At 34.9% G+C, this 18,312-nt stretch overlaps 1 pseudogene; it reads left to right on the top strand.

Annotated features, from left to right (window-relative positions):
• The first annotated feature begins 11,673 nt into the window (after positions 1-11,673).
• LOC149143782 (S-adenosylmethionine decarboxylase proenzyme pseudogene) lies at positions 11,674-13,299 on the top strand (annotated as a pseudogene).
• The last annotated feature ends 5,013 nt before the right edge of the window (positions 13,300-18,312 follow it).

Raw genomic sequence — 18,312 nt, 5'->3', positions numbered from 1 at the left:
TAGAGGGCAACACACTACACTTTTCATGATATCAAACATATCATTCAGGCATACTCGGATGACCTTTCTGCTCATTTCATCTGCCAGGTGCAGCTCCTAGCTCATCTCTGAGCTATCTTTATTAGGCGTAGATTATACCATATGTGTATGAATCCACACAAGTGTATGTTATTTGACGAATATGGGTTTACTTAGGTTCATTGTATCGAAACACGCGATACGAGTTGATCCTGATAAGATTAAGGTGATTACTCAATTTTCTGCACCACAATCCTTACTTCAACTCCAAAGTTTACAAGGGAAGGTAGACATCTTACGCAACTTCATTGTCAATTATGCCGATTTAACAAAAAAATTTATGCATTTATTGAATAAATTAGTGCCCCTCTTGTGGGACGATCAAGCACAATGATTATTTGATGCCTTGAAAAAGGCACTAACTTCAGCCCCACTTTTGACCCCTTTTGACTACTTGCTCGACTTTTGACCCCTCTTGACTATCTTGTGGCTTCAGCATCCTCTATAGGCATGGTATTTGTCTAAGAGGATGACAGTCATAGTGATCATGTGGTCTATTAACTTTTGAAAGGTCTTGCTAGACCTAAATTAAAGTATTAACATGTGGAGAAACTTTGACTCGGAGTAGTCTTTGTTATCAACCACTTCCAATATTACATTCTTCTACGTCAAACTACTATCACTTGTCTCAAGAACCCCATGAGGCATATTTTTTCTCATCATATTATTGGAGGTAAATATTCTAAGTGGATAGTCATCCTCCAACAATTTGGTTTAGTCTTCACCACTGCTAAGCTAAAGATATATTTAGTCTTCGCAGAGCTATCATCGGATCTTCCCAGAGTCGACACAGATGCAGTAGCCCACAATCCCATCCTGGATGAATCTATTTATCTAGTGGAATATTCTAACCCATGGTATGGAGATATCGTTCTTTATCTTCATACGTAGTGATTCCACCCAGATTTATCGAAAGACAACCTTCTTCGCATCTACCACAAAGTTAAGCACTAATTAGTGTTGAACGATACTTTGTATCATCATGGCGTTGAATTAGTTCTTTGATGTTTTCTCACCCATGAAAAAGTGGAATGTGTTCTTAATGAATGCCATAATGGGGCATGTGGCTGTAACCCTTTAGGCATGGCTATTGCCAAAAAATCTTGGATGAAGGATACTAATGGCTGATGTTGTTTAAAGATTGCATTATTGTAGTCTAGTAGTGTCACCTTGTCAAATTTATACCAACAAAATGTGCATACCACCTGCCCCCTTCACTCAGTAGTTGTTTTCAAACCTTTCTCTAAATGGGGAATAGGCTTCACCTCCTATAATTCCACTTCAACTAATGGTCACAGATTAATTATTGTTTCCCTAAATTGTTTCACTGAATGGGATGAATCCATTCCTACCTATAAGGTTGATGGCAAAACTACCACATTATTCCTATTTAATCAGGTCATTTCCTACTTCGGTGTGCCATGCATAATTGTTGCAGACCATGAATCACACTTTCAGAATCACTTGATGTTTGACTTAACTTCTATACTATGTTTTTGCAATGATCACTTATATTCCTACTACCCATAGACCAATGGCTGGGTTGAAGCCATTAACAACGTCTTCAAGACCATGATATATAAGCTTGATGCAATCACAAAACCAACTGAAATAGAATGTTATACTTTACACTTCGGGCATATCACATGTCAGTAAAAACTGTTACAAGCTTCACACCATTCCAACTTGTTTATGGCCTAGAAGAAATTCTTCCAATCAAGTGTCAGATCCCATCACTCAAAATCATTGTTGAACTCCTTCCTAGTACTACTACAGAAGAGGAGTGATAACTATCAGTACATCATTTGGATGAGACTCGCTGAGATGATGCACTAGCTCTCGAAGGAGTTTATGTTTAGTTTATGATCAAAAGAATGACCTCTTGGGGGTAGGAACTCTTCTACCTTCATGGATCGATCCTTATATTGTCGCTAAGGTTCTTTCCAAAGGATCCTATCAACTTTAGGACTATGATGGAATCCCACTCACTGAGCTCCATAACGTGCTCTAGCTCAAAAATTATTTTTCCTAGTGCCTTACTAAGCATATGCTTTGTAATTTTATGTATATAAGTTTTGTTTCTTTTCGGTGTGTCTAGTTTCTTTTGGCTATAGTTGGTTATTTTCTCATGCATGTGTCTTATTTTACATAGATGTCGACTTCACTCTTGCCACACATTAGATATGCAAATGGTGCCAGTTATCACACATGACACATTGCATCAGCTACTTGGGATCTTTATACGCCTGAGTCAATGATACTTAGTTTTGGAGGGGTTTTCCTTAGTCATGCTACCAATAATATTGCTGAGTATAAGTCCATCATAAAACTCCTTACAAAGGCATATCCCTTGACATCTCAAATTTATTGGTTAGGTTAGACTCCCAACTCATTGTTGTGCATTTGAACAATCATTATCACATTCATAATCTGATTTTATTGCGTCATTTTTTAAGAGTTAGGATTTTGGATCATCATTTTGAGTGTCTTATGAACACATTCCAAGAAAATCTAATGCATTAGCCGATTCATTAATAAATTATGTATTATATTGGCATCTTTCACATTCATTTTAGTTACATGCATGAATTCACATTTTCATTGCAAAAATTAAATGAAAAACATAAAATACACCAAAAAATTCACCAAAAAACATATGTATCTATATATATATATATATATATATATATATATATATATATATATATATATTATTTTCTAGTATTTTCATCCAAAAAATTCCCAAGACTTGGGTGTTTTATACAAAATGGCTTCACTTAGCCTTGCATTGACACCCTATGGCTATCATCCACCCTCTACTCCTGTTGAGCCTATTACTAATGGTAATAGATCATTTCTCTAGCCAACCTCCTAACAGGCACCAAAAATCTCTCTGGTACATCCACTGTGTGCCACTGCAAATGGATAGGTATCTATCTCATGGGAAGAGGCAACACACCCATGCTAAGACCTTCAAGGTTCCTAGTAAGCTCATGAAGAATTTATGTGTCATCTCTCTCTTTGATAGCTACTGTGGCCCTTGTTATTGCTCCAGCCCCAAGTAGATGATCAGCGGGCCTCACATGTCAAGGTACCTACAGGACGAATAGGCGCCACATCTGTGTCATGAAAAGTATTGTGTCATATTGTTTTTCACCCCAAACCAAAAAAAATTGCATAAAATTCAAAAGTCAAAATTACTTTTGTCATTGATTTTCCTTATTACCTATTGGTCCCCACTATGTGCTGGGTGGAAAATAAACTCTGGATCCCTTGAATAGTTAATCTCAGCATATGGGAAGTCCTCAATCATGGGTATTTGGCCTTGTAGTGAGTCAAAGAAGTTATCGTCAAAATAGTGTCTGATAAGTCCACCTCCGGTCCGAGGTACTATGGCAACCCACCTATCTTGTAGGGGCTCCCTTGGACCTGCTATATCTAGACTCACCCTTGGCCTCAAAACTAACACTCTCTATAGAATGAAGGAGATAATCATCCTACCATACCCAAACTCTATTTGCGCCCGAGTCTTGCAAATTTTCAACTTTGGTTTCACTCACCGGAGGATAGTCTTGCACTAGTTAAACACCCGTAGTTGTAGTCATTCTAACACCAACAACATTTGGGATTTCGTAGCCACATGGTGTATCTTAGCCCCTACTAGTTGAATAATCATCCATAGTATATAACTTAATGGTCTTACCACCACCTATTTTAATAGAATTATGTTACTAACCATACGACTTCCTTGTGTGCAATGGTTCACCATAAAATCCATGGTGGTTCTTGGATATTCTCTCTCCCTGGTGTCAATTTTTCTCGTGCACCTCTACGCGACATGCTAGTGAGGAAATAGAGGTCATCTTGCTCAATTAAGAGCTCAAAGTCCCCAATCCTAAACACACCTTGATGTTTATCCCACCACTGTATTATCTAAGCCAGGAGATCCTCTTGGGCCTTCATTAGATCAATTCTATCATATTTGAGAAAACCACATCATCTCAAAGTGGCCAAGGATGCCAAGTCATTTAACATTTGCAATTCCTCTCAGTCATGATGTATTTCTCTCCAAAGGCTCACTTTGATCATCCGATTCCTACATCATGGAAACCCTTAGTTAGTTATTGTTGGTTGTGTAACCCTGCAAATATAGAAATTTGTTTTTTCCTTACACTTGGATGGTTAACGCGACCTCCTTTTATCCCACATGGCATGCTAATGTGCCCCATTGGCCTAGTTGACCACGTTACCTGTCCAAGCCATCTAGGGTGAGCCTAAAAACTTAAAATCACTCGTTAAAATAAAAATTTAAGGGATGAAATGATAGACTAGGATCAATGCTCTTGCTTGGAATTGACAGAAAGTGGAATGGTTGCCTGGATTTCTCACAATCACTCATGGAAGATATTATCCTTTTCTTCCTCCAATTTCTTTAACCAACTCTACCTAGTGCAAATGAGGACCAAAATTCCTATTTATAACACTTTGGAGGTATGACTCAACCCAAATTTTGTCATTTATGAGAAATTTTCCTCGTTTTTGTTTCTAATGCTCCTGGTAACTATTTTGCAAATGATTTTATATAATATAATGTTGTTTTAAGTTATTTTTTGTAGAATTGACCAGCATTGACTCAGATTGAGCATTCTTTTTAGGGAATTTTTCTTGCTCATTAAACGAAAAAAACTTGAGTTACCTATTTCGGGCTCATAAAATGTCTACAAAATAGATTTGAGGGATTCATTTTATCTCTTTTTCTCACTCTTTAAACTGAAAAATATACTACGAGTTTTCTTTGTTTGACTTGGTTAACAAATTTTACAAAGATTATTGAGTTTACTTTGTTCCTTCATACTCATAACAAAATGAGGAAGACGTCTATTGAGCATAGGTTTCTCATTTTATCTAGACTCAATTGGCTACTTATGAAAAAGGAACTATGTCAGGTATACTATTAGCCCTTTGTCACACCTAGTAGTCAACCATGAAAAAGGAACCCCTCACAGTCATCTTTCCAATGTTTTCTAACTTTTTAAATTTGAAAATACCATAGAGTTTACCCTTTCTAGTCTCGTTAAAACTAAATAGTTTGGGAAAAATTAGACAGAACGATGGCTACTCTATCTATATTTTGAAGTAATTTTTGGCAAGAGTGTTTTGTCAATCCCTTGAACATGGCACTTTCTCGGCATATTCCTCTTTTGTATCAGCTTCTTTGAGAATAGTACCATTTGATGAGTATTGCCGTGATACCCAGATGTTCCTGCATCTTTGTGTCTTTCTCCTCTTGGTATTTTTGAGTCTAAGGTTCCTCATATTCCTAGTGTCATGCCTTTTATCTTTTAAGGGAATATCCTACTATCTTCTTCTTGCATCGACCATATACTCATATGCCACATTTCCCTTAAGTCAGTTCACCCCATTATTCTAAAATATATCCAAAGCAATCATCCTTGTTCTGTTTTGCATCAATTGATTTAGGACTCATCATTTCCTACCTTTGACAGGTCTCTTCTTATCGACTTCAACATCTTATCTAGGAAGTAGATCGAGAAACACTTCCATACCCTGTACTGTGTTTGATTGGGGGTTTCATCATTGGCTCCCCTTTGAACAATTAGTGTTCGATGCCAAAACATATTATTCACACTCGCTAAACTGTATTGTGCATCTTGGAGACCATCACCCCTATTAGTGGGCATCCTCGCATTTGTTAATGGTCTTCATCATTGACCAGTAATCAAAAAATTTCTCACATGTTTGATTTCAGCGCCTTTTTTCACATGTGCAGAAATATAATATTTCGGAAGGAGTGGCTTTTACACAGTAATTTGTCACCATTGGTCACTGTCCCTGTTACCCCTTTCCCGTACTTTGGAGGACTCATTCCGGGACTTGTGAGCAGTGACATAACTTAAAAACACTTGCATTATGTTCCCCTAAGTATGGACTTCATGTGCCCTGAAGACACCTCCTGCAAAATATCCTTGAAAAGTGCCCTTTTTCCATTAGCGCGGGTCCACAATGTACTACCTGCGCCAGTGAACGAGATCCTCAAAAGAAGGTGCGACCATTGGCGCTCTGTCTTAGAGTAACACCCGCGCCAACCAAGTTTGGAAAAGATTTTTAACAAACGCGCGCCCAGATGTTTTTTCCCTTCAAGTCATGAAGTCTTTTGAGGATAAAGCTCATCTTCTAGATGTCGAGAGTCATCATCTATCCCTTACATCTATCCACAACGGCTTTTTGGAGCTAATGCCAATCCATAATGGGTGTCTTGATTCATTGTATTTTCTTCCCCTTCTCCATCTATAAAAGTCTGTCCTCATGCATTTGACAAGCTAGTTTTTGAGTAGTAGTGATAACGCTTGTCCTGAGTGATAGTAAGAGTCTTCGAGCATAGGGAGGTTATGCTGCCGGAAGTCTGAGAGAGAAAGGTCTATTGCAAGACATATATAGCTGCTCGCCCAGCCAGAGGAGAGACTCAACGTCAGAACTTTGGTTGTATCTTTCTCTGTTGATTATTCATTAATGAACGACTATCATTATGGTTCCGATCTTATTGTTCGCTATGATAATGTTTGATCTATATCCTTTCTGACTGATATATAGTTGTATTTAGTGGATTTTATGCTTGTATTCGCTTCGTTCTTTGCATGTGCAGGTATCCATTCGCGGAGATCGTGAGGATCGTGACCTACCGGAGCAAGGGAACGGGAGTATCAACTCTTCTACGACACTAGCGTTGGACTCCAGGTTGGTTCTCATAATCCACTTTCAGTTTGCAACTAGGAACTTGCATGGTAGCGTTAATTGATTGTTGCTAGACCCATTTTGGGCTAGTGGGATCGCCTCTGTCCGCAGAGGGGGTTTACCTCTCCAACAGTGGCCAAGACCTTAGGTAGAGGCTTACATCACTTAACATTGTTTCCTCACCCAAGCTGGGATTATTTTTTTCAAATACAACTTATCAGATTGATCATATTATGACATCAATCCACATTATGCCTATTAGTGGACACAACGGTCACAACTTCCTTGGAAATCACTCTGGTTTTTCTACTTAGCATGGGATGCCCGACTTAGGACATATTTATATATTTTGAGATAAGTTGTTGATTTCAAGTCTCCTTTAGTTCCAAAACTCCAACACTCTCTCTCTCTTCTGTCATAATATGTAAAGTATTTCAACCATCATATTCTTCTTTGACCTCACGCTTTAGGGGGCATTTCTTACACTAGAAAAAAATTCTTCATTAACTCAGAGGAGAAGACCAACTTGGACTGGAAGAAACCCTAAGTTATAGACCTATTTTCCATGGTAACACACCTCAACAGAGGGCTTGCTAATGCATCCCAACAATAAAACAAATCATGCTAAACTAGTCATGAATGCTATGTCTTGTCTATAAGGTCGTTCTACCTGAATTTCATGAGCTTGCACATGAAAATTCCCGAGTGAAATCATTGACAGTCTTTCATTCACTAATGGTTGACTCTAAGAAATCTAGAAAGATTCACCTCAAAATTGTCTTTGGAAATTCCCTATCCTAACAGAGGATAATGAGTGGGGAAAGATAAATAAAGTAGAAGAAACATCCTCCATCATTTTTGCTTTTTCCCAAAGTGAATTGGTGAATAAAATGGAAAACTCTAAGCCTCTCATTGCATATATATTGGAGGCTAGGCTGTTGTAATAGGGATCATAATTCATGCAATGTTATTCTATCGAGATATTGTTTAGAGAGAGAGAGGAGCTAGGAGATAAGGGAAGGCTTGTTGCAGCATCATGGTTTTAATCTACCTTCTCAGAATTAATAATATAGATCTACCTGTTGTTTTGTCTACATCATGGCTCTAATGCTTACATTTTATGTGTTATGGTTTGATGATTTAGACTAATGCTTTGTTATTGATGCATTCAATTTCTATATGATGTTACATGTTAATATGTTGAATGTTTGAAGTTTATATATGTTGTGAAGATCACTTATTTTTTTGGCTTGTGTGCAGGTCTCGAACTTCTTGGAGTTGGCTAGGGGTTCCTTCATCGCTACACTAATTGCTCCAGAAAATTTGTGCAAAGGACAAGCATGTAACTCCTCAACATTTCTTTGTCAGTTCTTGTGTAACACTTCCATGTTTGAATGTATCTTGCTTGAATAGTTGCAGTTCCCTTGATCTATTTGCCTTATTTTCTTGGAATCATGAGAGGTTTTTTTGTCCATCCACCTGTGCCTTAATCCATACAGCAAGCACTTGTGTCGTTGAGGAATGAGATGATAGACATTTTTCCTTAGATCCTTCAATACTTTGAATAGTAGTTAATGCGTCTTCAACCAATTAAAAATTCAAATGTACAACATCCTTAAAGGTACAAGTTAACTTTCAAATCCCCTTATTCGAAGGCCAAATGGACTCAAATACTTTGGATATATGGTTAAATATGTTAGAGGGATATTACTTTATCCAAAAAAATTCCAACATTGAAAATATCACCTTCATGCTCTTGAGAGCCCTTCCTTGTGTATAATATTGGCACGAAGGTTACTAGGAGAGTTACAATGAATATGAGTATATCATATTCAAAGAAGGAGCGACTTGGGAAGCTTTTGTTGATTCCATTAAGGAGGAATTCTACCTTGTAGGGAATTATCATGCCTAGTACATGAGATAAACAACCCTGTGAAAGGAGAGAGACCATATGGTACTAGAGTAGACCGATATTTTCCATACCTTATGCTCAAAGTTATGTATCAGAGGCTCTAAGTGACACCTAGTTCTGAAGTACCGTAATGGTATATATAATGTGATTTTTAACCATGTACAATTAATCACTACAAAAATATTTCTAATAAAATAGAAAAGGTACAATGACAAATACAAAAATTTATATAGAGATTTTATCCTAGAAACCCAAATTCAGGAAAACCGACAAGCTTTATCATTATATTTTCTACACATTGTTACAATAAAATATACATCCATCGACATACATGAATGGTCAATACAACCGTAGTTCCTTAATAGAAACTAAAAAACCATGGGGAAAGCCACCATGTGGTGCCATGTCTGGGAGCGTGTAGTGTTGGTCTCGCAAGGCCATAATTTTTTATTGGAGAAGGTTGAGAAGTTGGACGCCTGGATGTCCCCTTTCATCCTCTGTTACCTCTTGGAATAGCTCTGGACAACCCATCCTTTAATCCTCCGTTGCCTCCTCGAATAGCTCCGGACGACTAGCAAGGATCAGATGTTTTATATGTTCCTTTTGTTAATTGGTGCCTATGACTTCTCCAGTTGTGGACCATGTCTCTTTATGGTTTTCATTTTCATTGTCATATTCTTTCAGCAGTAGTCAACAAACCTGGTCAGGGTGATACTACCTACGTTTTTCTTCTGATGTACCTCTTTTTGGAACCATGAATAAAATTTTGTCTTACAAAAAAATATACAAATAAACATCTTAGTTATTCATTAACATATGCAAATGTCTAACACTTTGAAATCCCATGCACCATAGGATCCCTAGATGCACCATATTTCGACTACTCTTTGAGAATAAACTCATTTAATGACAAGTTTCTAAATTTCATTTGAAAAACACATTAATATACTAAAAACTAATTAAGATAAACATCTTAGTTATCCAATAACATATTCAAACGTCTAACACTTTGAAATCCCATGCACCATAGGATCCCTAGATGCACCATAGTAGGACTACTCTTTGGGAATAAACTCACTTAATGATAAGTTTCTAAATTTCATTTGAAAAGCACATTAATATAATAAAAATTAATTAAGGTATATCACTTAAATATTCCTAGATGCACCCTAGCACAACAATAAACTCACTTAATGATAAATTTTTACATTTCATTTGAAAAACACATTAATATAATAAAAATTAATTAAGTTATATCACTTAAATGTATATCTAATTGTAACAATTTGAATTTTAAAATTGGAAATTAACTGTATACCTATGTTTTTTTGTTTAATTATGTTAATATGTATGTCTATTTCAAAATTTTAATTTAATTATCAATAATTATTAGGTGGATGGTAAGGATATAATCTCTAAAAAAATATTCTTAATAGTATACGAAAATGAAAGGCTAAAATTTGTTTTCAAAGTAGTCACAGTTTTTTGGTCTTTACAATTAAATTCATTAATTAAAAAAATGCCATATAAACAAGTGTCATATAAAATGAGTAATGGTTTTTTTGGGCATGTGGTATTGATAAACCATGATATTATAACAAAGTCTATATAAATTAATAATCTCCATAATAAAGTGGGGTATGGTTATGAATCTTGTTACATGTGTTTTTTTTAAATGTATATATGCTTAAATTATATGTTAATTTTTTATTGTATCAATAATTATTATTATTTTAAATAAAGTTATAATTTAGTTAATTATTTTTGTAAGTGTGTATATGTTTGACTTATATAGTAAATTTTTTTCATCATTATTAATAATAATTATTAATTTAAATAAATAATTTACTTAATTTTTATAATGATTTTTTTCCTTTTATATATATATATATTAGCAACTTCAAATGTCTAATAAAATAAGTGTTTTGATGTTTATTGTGAATTCATGTTTATTAACATTCATTAATCATTTAATTTATATGATTGCACAAATAATATAAATAATTATAAATTTCTATCTATTAAATACAAAAAATTTAACAAATTTAATAACAATTTTAAAGTTGAAAATTAGTTATATAATTAATTTTTTTTTAATAATACAAATAATCACAAATCTTTATTCTTAAAATACAAAAAAAAATAAAAATGAAAAATTCATATAATAGAGAAGAGTCACTCTTATCTTTCCTTCAAAATTTTACAAATTTAATAATCATTTTTCACAAATCTTTATTCTTAAAATGAAACGTAAAAAATTTAACATTCCTCTTTCTTAAGTGCAAAACCGTCTACCATGTTTTTCATATAAATATACTTATTAGCTTAATTAGTTAGGCCGATAAGCCTTCCTATTCATCAACAATCGTCAACACTTTTACTCTCCACTTGACATTAACACTTTTACTCTCCCATTGACATTAACACTTTTACTCTCCACTTGACATCTGTGCACGGAGCTTCTTGGAGGGTTCGTGGAGTTTATGGCACAATGCTCCGGCTCGGATCTCAGATGAGGAAAAATGATGACACTACATGCTCCAACCCCTGAACATGCGCTGCGCTGATTGATCGTGAGGCCCCAGATTCATTCGGTATGCGATGTATCTGCACGGAATGAGGTCCAGGTTCATTGCATCTCTGGTCGTCTCTCCCATTTCGTGTGTATATCTTCAATGTCTCTTCCCTCCTAGAATCTTTCAACCAGAGGAAGATGGCGCATAAATCTTCAGAATAACGACTGCAGCCTTGCCGCCTCTCCATACAGATCTCCAGAGTTTTCAGTGTCGAATTCAATTGGAAGCCGAACGATTAAAAGCAGTTTCGAAATTTCTGTTCATCCTTTTGAATTTTTCTACTACGCGATTTTTCTTAGCTGAAGGTTGTAAATGAACTGTTAAACGCAGGATCCTTAAAACGTTTATCTTCATATTCTTCCTTGTTTCAGATTTGGGACGGTTTCGTTGAATCTTTAGTTGAGAACTCATGCTCTCTGGCCTGGAAATGCAGAGCAGATGTTTATTGATTTCGAGTGGCTGACTGATGTAAAGACTGTTAAAGCGAACCTGAAGACGACTCATAAATCTTCAGAAGAACTACTGTTAGCTGCAATTGTAGATAGTATGCATCTTCATTATCAAATACTGTTACTGAATATTTTATTGTACAGTATCTCACATCTGGTTTTGGTTTGCATTTCTGTGCAGTGCGTCCGAGAGCCATCCTAATATTCTCGGAGTAACAACTGTGCACTTAGGATTTAGAATTAGATCGCTAGGAGGAGGTCTGTAAGGCTGTCAGATTAGATTCCTATCCCTCAACGCGCTACCTTGTTTTGTATTCCATCTCTGCTGCAATTCAAAATGGATATGGCTTGTGAAGAAGTGGTTGCCGGCCCGATGACTACAATTGGTTTCGAAGGATTTGAAAAGCGGTTAGAGATTGAGTTTTTTGCATCTTCATTTTTTACTGAATCAGAGGGCAGGGGCCTAAGGGCACTCACTCGAACCCAATTGGATGAAATGCTCAACGCAGCCGAATGCAAAATAGTTCGAACCCAATTGGATGAAATGCTCAACGCAGCCGAATGCAAAATAGTTTCTGAGCTCTCTAATGAACATTTTGATTCATATCTCTTGTCAGAGTCGAGTCTCTTTGTTTACCCATTCAAGATCATTCTCAAAACCTGCGGGACGACCAAGCTGCTGCTTTCCATCCCTCCGATATTAAGCAATGCAACCAGCCTGTCTCTCTCTGTAAAAAATGTTAAATACACTCGTGGAACATTCATCCATCCCGGAGCACAGCCATTTCCTCACCGGAGCTTTTCTGAGGAAGTGTCATATCTGGATAAGTACTTTGGAGCTCTTGGATCTGGTGGAATGGCTTATGTTATGGGAAATTCTGGAACGTTTTACAACTGGCATATCTACTCCGCTTCTTCTGATGATTTCGCATCGGAGGGTGCGTCTTCTCCAGTTTTTACATTGGAGATGTGCATGACTCAGCTTGACAGCAACTGTGCTTCCCTGTTTTACAAGCATCATTGTAATTCTGCGGCAGAAATGACACTTAATTCCGGTATATCGAAAATTCTTCCTCAGGCGAAAGTCTCTGATCTTGAATTTGATCCTTGCGGTTACTCCATGAATTCTATTGAAGGACCTGCTTTATCTACAATTCATGTAACTCCGGAAGATGGTTTCAATTATGCAAGTTTTGAAGCCATGGGTTATGATCCTAAGGATTATGATGTGCAAGCATTGGTGGAGAGGGTGTTAAGTTGTTTCAAGCCTATGGTATTCTCTATTGCAGTTCATGTCAATGCTGGCACTTGTCAATCTTTATGGACCAAACCAATTTGTCTGCGGGTGTATACTTGTGAAATGATAGCTCAACAGGAGCTTACAAAGAAGGGTAGTGTTATATATTGCACTTACAGAATTTGCAATGCTGAGTCTAAGTTGGCTTCTGTTACCGGGGAAGAGGAACCTGAAGGAAATGAGATTGGTAAAGATATGTATGTCATATGCCATATATATTTACAAAATTTTTAAAGAAAAGTAATTGCGCAAGGATCCAGTACAAGAAAACAAGGTTTTCCACAAACCAATTAAGTTTTTCAAAACATTTGTGCGGGGTTTCAACCAATTAACATTTCATTGAGTATATATCTACAAATCAAAGATTTTGGGATGGAATCCCACAAAGCAATTCTATACCTGCTTTTCAAATTCCTTCAAGCTTTTGAAAGTAAAACCAATGACTTATCAATATAATTTTACAATAATAAAAAACAATTAGAAGGCCTTTAGCCAGCTCAAATCTGTTAAGCTTGAACCAACATCTCTTCTAGAGAAATTCAACAATTCTAATTTAATAATCCTATAAACCTCTCTTTATACCTTTTGGGACAATTGCTACTAAATACATTCTCTTTAATTCTAAAATCCTCTAACTTCTTTGCCATACTTATCAAAGTAATCAAACTGGTAACTCTTTCCCATGTAAACATGCTTATTAAAGTAATCAAAATGTTACTTTTTATTTGATTGAAACATGTAACGTTGTCGTGGCATGATTTTAGTTGGAAAAATTATGATGCAATTAATCTAGAAGATCTAGCTCTGAAAAAAAGCGATGACGCCATCATAGAGCTTCTCCTTGCCATCAATGGCGTAGAGGAAGTCCATATGGGCAAATTTGGGCTTGAAAACATATTTGTATCCCGCTCTCAACTCACACTTCAGTTTTTCCACGTCTTATAGGTCTGCAAGAGCGTCTGCACCTCCAGAAGCGAGGGCGAGTTTTGGGTGGGCACTCTGGACAGATCATATGCCGGAGGATACATGGAATTATACCTCTGATTGTTCTCTTCAGCTCCATAATCATATTTCTGAAACTTGTTTGCTCTATACACTGCAGCCACCCATGTCACCTAACTTGTTTAATAGTCAAATACAAGATTTTTGTAAATAAATTACATCCTATATTATTTCGTCTGAAGGTTGGAACCATTTAATATGATTTTTCAAAAAAAAATATAATAAATTATATATAATTAATACTCACATTGAGCTAAATGAATTAGGTTCTTAGCTGAGGTGGCCTCTGAAGTCTCATATATCCCACTTCTAGAAATGTTAAGGCAGCAGTGTATTCCTACAGTACATGTCCACTTCAAGAGTTTTAAGGTTTGGATTAGTATTTTGCTACTATTATTCATCAAATATAATTATATCATATGTTTTTAACAAATTAATTATTATATCTTATATATTTCTAACTAATCAAGTATTTGAACTAAAATCTTTTGACTATTTTTTCATTAAATATTAATATCTGTAAAAGTGGACGCAAGACTATTAATACACAGCACATTTTCTCTGAGACATATAAGATCAATAATTTGCTGTCCTGTTATCGGCCTGTAACCAAAAAAATCAAACAAAAATTTCAGCTTCTTCTTTGTTCTAATTGAAATGAACTGTTTTGAGAATATTCTAGAATTTAATGCAAAGCAGCTTAGCTAGTCAATTATTTAATCTAGTTCCTATGATCACATTCCAAAATCTACCATCAATATAAGATTCCAAAATCTGAGATAAATTTGGAATTCCAAAATCTGCCATCAAAATAAAGATAAATCTTATTCTAAACTAAACTTTTCTATACTCACGTTTTTGAGCTAATCGCATAGATTCTGAAGTCTTCAAGTAGCTGATATGATGAACCAGACAGATGAGAATAAGAAGAAGAGAGTTTCATAGAAACACAGAGTTAGAAGGGACTGCTATCAGGGTTCGCCTGGCCCACATTTATAACGTTTCCAGTAACTGCTATCGGCGAAAACATCTGAGAGTCATAAGCAACTGGAGCCAATAATGCCACTTTGTCCACAATATCCCCTAAAAGCCCTTCACTCAAAGCAGCCAGGGAGCATTGAGCTCCCTGAAAATTATTCCAGGCCAAATGCTTTAGCAAACAATGAGCTTATTATTCTGTTAAAAAACCAGTTCATTATCTGGTCCTGGCAAGCAATAAATAAACTTATAATGCTATAAATAAACTTATAATAACTACCTGAGAGTGGCCGATGAGATGAAGTTTTCGGTTTGTAATGTTGTGCACTAGGTACATCATGCTGGGAAGGTCAAAGGCTGCCAATTCATCCAAGCTCCAATCCCAGTATGCCTCGAGTTGATTACCCATATATCATAATATCAATGTGAATTCACTGCGTCCATTAGTTTTATACCTTGTATTCCTGGCAACCATATTTAGAATAATAAGGTTGCACGAGTGTGGCGCAGAAACGACCTGGCTCCTGCGCTCCCCTGACAAAGAAGGTATTTGAATTGAAACCAATACAGAAAAGTAAACCAAATATCATTTTCCACGCCTCCATGAATGCCCGCCCACCAGAATAACAGTGAAAGGCTGTACTTCTCAGAGATGCTCTCAGATCTGTGTTCATAGAAATCACAAATCCTTTTTATGTAAACAACTTCAAAATAATTTTAATTTGAAACCACAAATTCTAAGGCATTGTCCCTATAACTTCCAGGAGATTCGCTCCCAACAGACGAAGGTGATTCACCCTACTCTGCCCATCGCAGAGATGGTGCAGAAAGAAAATGTATGATGTCTTTTATAATGGACTCTTCACATATTTGCAGACTTATTTTTAGTTTAATATATTTAATCAAATATATATATGAAAAACAACTTCAAAGAATAAAAATTATATCATTTATATATTTAGTTTTTCTTTCATGGTCATGAAATATGACACGTTATCGTAATTTGGGATGTTAATTCTTTATATTTTTGAGCACATGGAGAGCATTTGGTAGGAAGTCTTGTAATCTTATAAACAAACTATAAATACAAATACGAATAGAATCATTGGGGGTGTTTTTGATTTTTTAAATATTCTATATATTTAAAAATATATATACAAGTATTTCGTAAAAATGTATGTCAAAAAGATTTCATAGAAATGTATGTTAAAATATTGATGTTTTTAATGTATGTCAAAAAGATTTCATAGAAATGTATGTTAAAATATTGATGTTTTTAAGTATTTACAAATATAACCATTGATTGATGTTTTTGATTTTTTAAGTATTTTATATATTTAAAAATATATATACAAATATTTCATAAAAATGCATGTCAAAAAGATTTTATAGAAATGTATGTGAAAATATTGATGTTTTTTATTTTTTAAGTATTTACAAATATAACTATTGATTGATATTTTTGATTTTTTAAATATTTGATATATTTAAAAATATATATAAATATTTCATAAAAATATATGTCAAAAAGATTTCATAGAAATGTACATTAAAATATAGATGTTTTTTATTTTTTAAGTATTTAAAATATATATACAAATATTTCATAAAAATGTATGTCAAAAAGATTTTATAGAAATGTATGTGAAAATATTCATGTTTTTTATTTTTTAAGTATTTACAAATATAACCATTGATTGATGTTTTTGATTTTTAAAATATTAGATATATTTAAAAATATATGTACAAATATTTCATAAAAATGCATGTCAAAAGGATTTCATAGAAATAAAATATTGATGTTTTTTATTTTTTAAGTATTTAATATATTTAAAAATATTGTATAAAAATATTTCATAAAAAAGTATTTTAAATTTTTATTTTTTTGGAAAATTTTTGTATTACAATACTATATTATAAAATTTGTTATTCCTTTTTACAGGATAGTTAGGTTTTAATGAAAGAAGTCATGAAAGAAAAACTATATTAGATCTTGCAAAGTTCTCAAAGGATAAAAATCTAAGACTAGATTATCTTTATATGGAATTATTTATAGGATGTTACAAATATTTATATGGATTTGCAAAATTGAGAAATTTAGGCAATCTCATTATGCAAATTCATCTCTAAAATCATATAAAATGTAACTAAAATATTTTATTAGAACAAATTTATAGAGAGAAAAATTGTTTTTAGAGGGAAGGTAGATTATTGAGGCCCACATGATAGCTCAAGAAAGTATTCATTCAATAAAATTTATGAACAAAAGTTTGATGACAATTAAAGAAGACTTATCCAAAGTGTATGACTCGGTAAACTAGTTTTAGAGTAGGTTCAGCCACTTTAGGTTCTCACCAGTGCCGAACACACTGATGCGCAGGCTTCCAAACCAGACTCTAAGACTTATCAAACCTTTCGTGATGCAAGCAGATCAGACATAATTGTCCGCAGATGCAGAGCAGGAAAAGTTCTATGACTCTAATACTCAGACTCTATCCCAACCCGAATGAATCTTACTTCGCAGCTAGCTCTTATTTATAAGCTGGAAGGGAACAAACATTCGTGAATGGGCTTTGTACAAACTGATGACTCAAAAGGGAAGTACCCAGACAGATCTGGATAGATTGCCGAAAGCAAGATTCGGGCATAGGACAATATCGTCCTATGTTATCTCGTCCCTACTCTTTATCAGAGAGCCCGAGGCATATGGGGACCGAATCTTAGTACAAACAAACTATTTACACAGAGGAAATTCATGAGTGAACCCTCGAAAGACACAAAAAAAACTATTTACACAGAGGAAATTCATGAGTGAACCCTCGAAAGACATAAAGGAAGAGATTTGCAAATCTCAAGATTGTACAAAGTGGAGATTCCAGAGCGAGGGAATCCACGAAAGCTCGTTCAGCACCATAGTCGGCTGAAAAGACATCAATCAAAGGTATAGTAATCAATCTGTGGGTAAGTATAGTACTGATAATTCCATCTTTCAATCAAGTAATTGGAATAATATTGTACCCATACTTCTTTTTCAGTTTCCCAAGTTGAATTATCATGAGGATCTGGAAGATCTAATTCATTTAGATTCAGGAAAGGATTTAGTTCAGGATCAGCTTGTCGATGAAAATCTTCGTAACCGGTACTTGGGTTTATTCTTCTGCACTTGTAGTGATTCATTACGAACCATCTCACATGGCCACATCTTCTGACACCATTCAGGAAATCTGTACTGCTGATATTTACCAAATCTCTTATTGATTTATCCAA

This window comes from Pinus tabuliformis, chromosome X (genome assembly GCF_031772625.1).
Source record: "Pinus tabuliformis cultivar Carrire ecotype Pingquan chromosome X, CPIR1, whole genome shotgun sequence".
NCBI classification, from domain to species: Eukaryota; Viridiplantae; Streptophyta; class Pinopsida; order Pinales; family Pinaceae; genus Pinus; species Pinus tabuliformis.
This window is presented reverse-complemented; position numbering and strand designations above follow the sequence as displayed.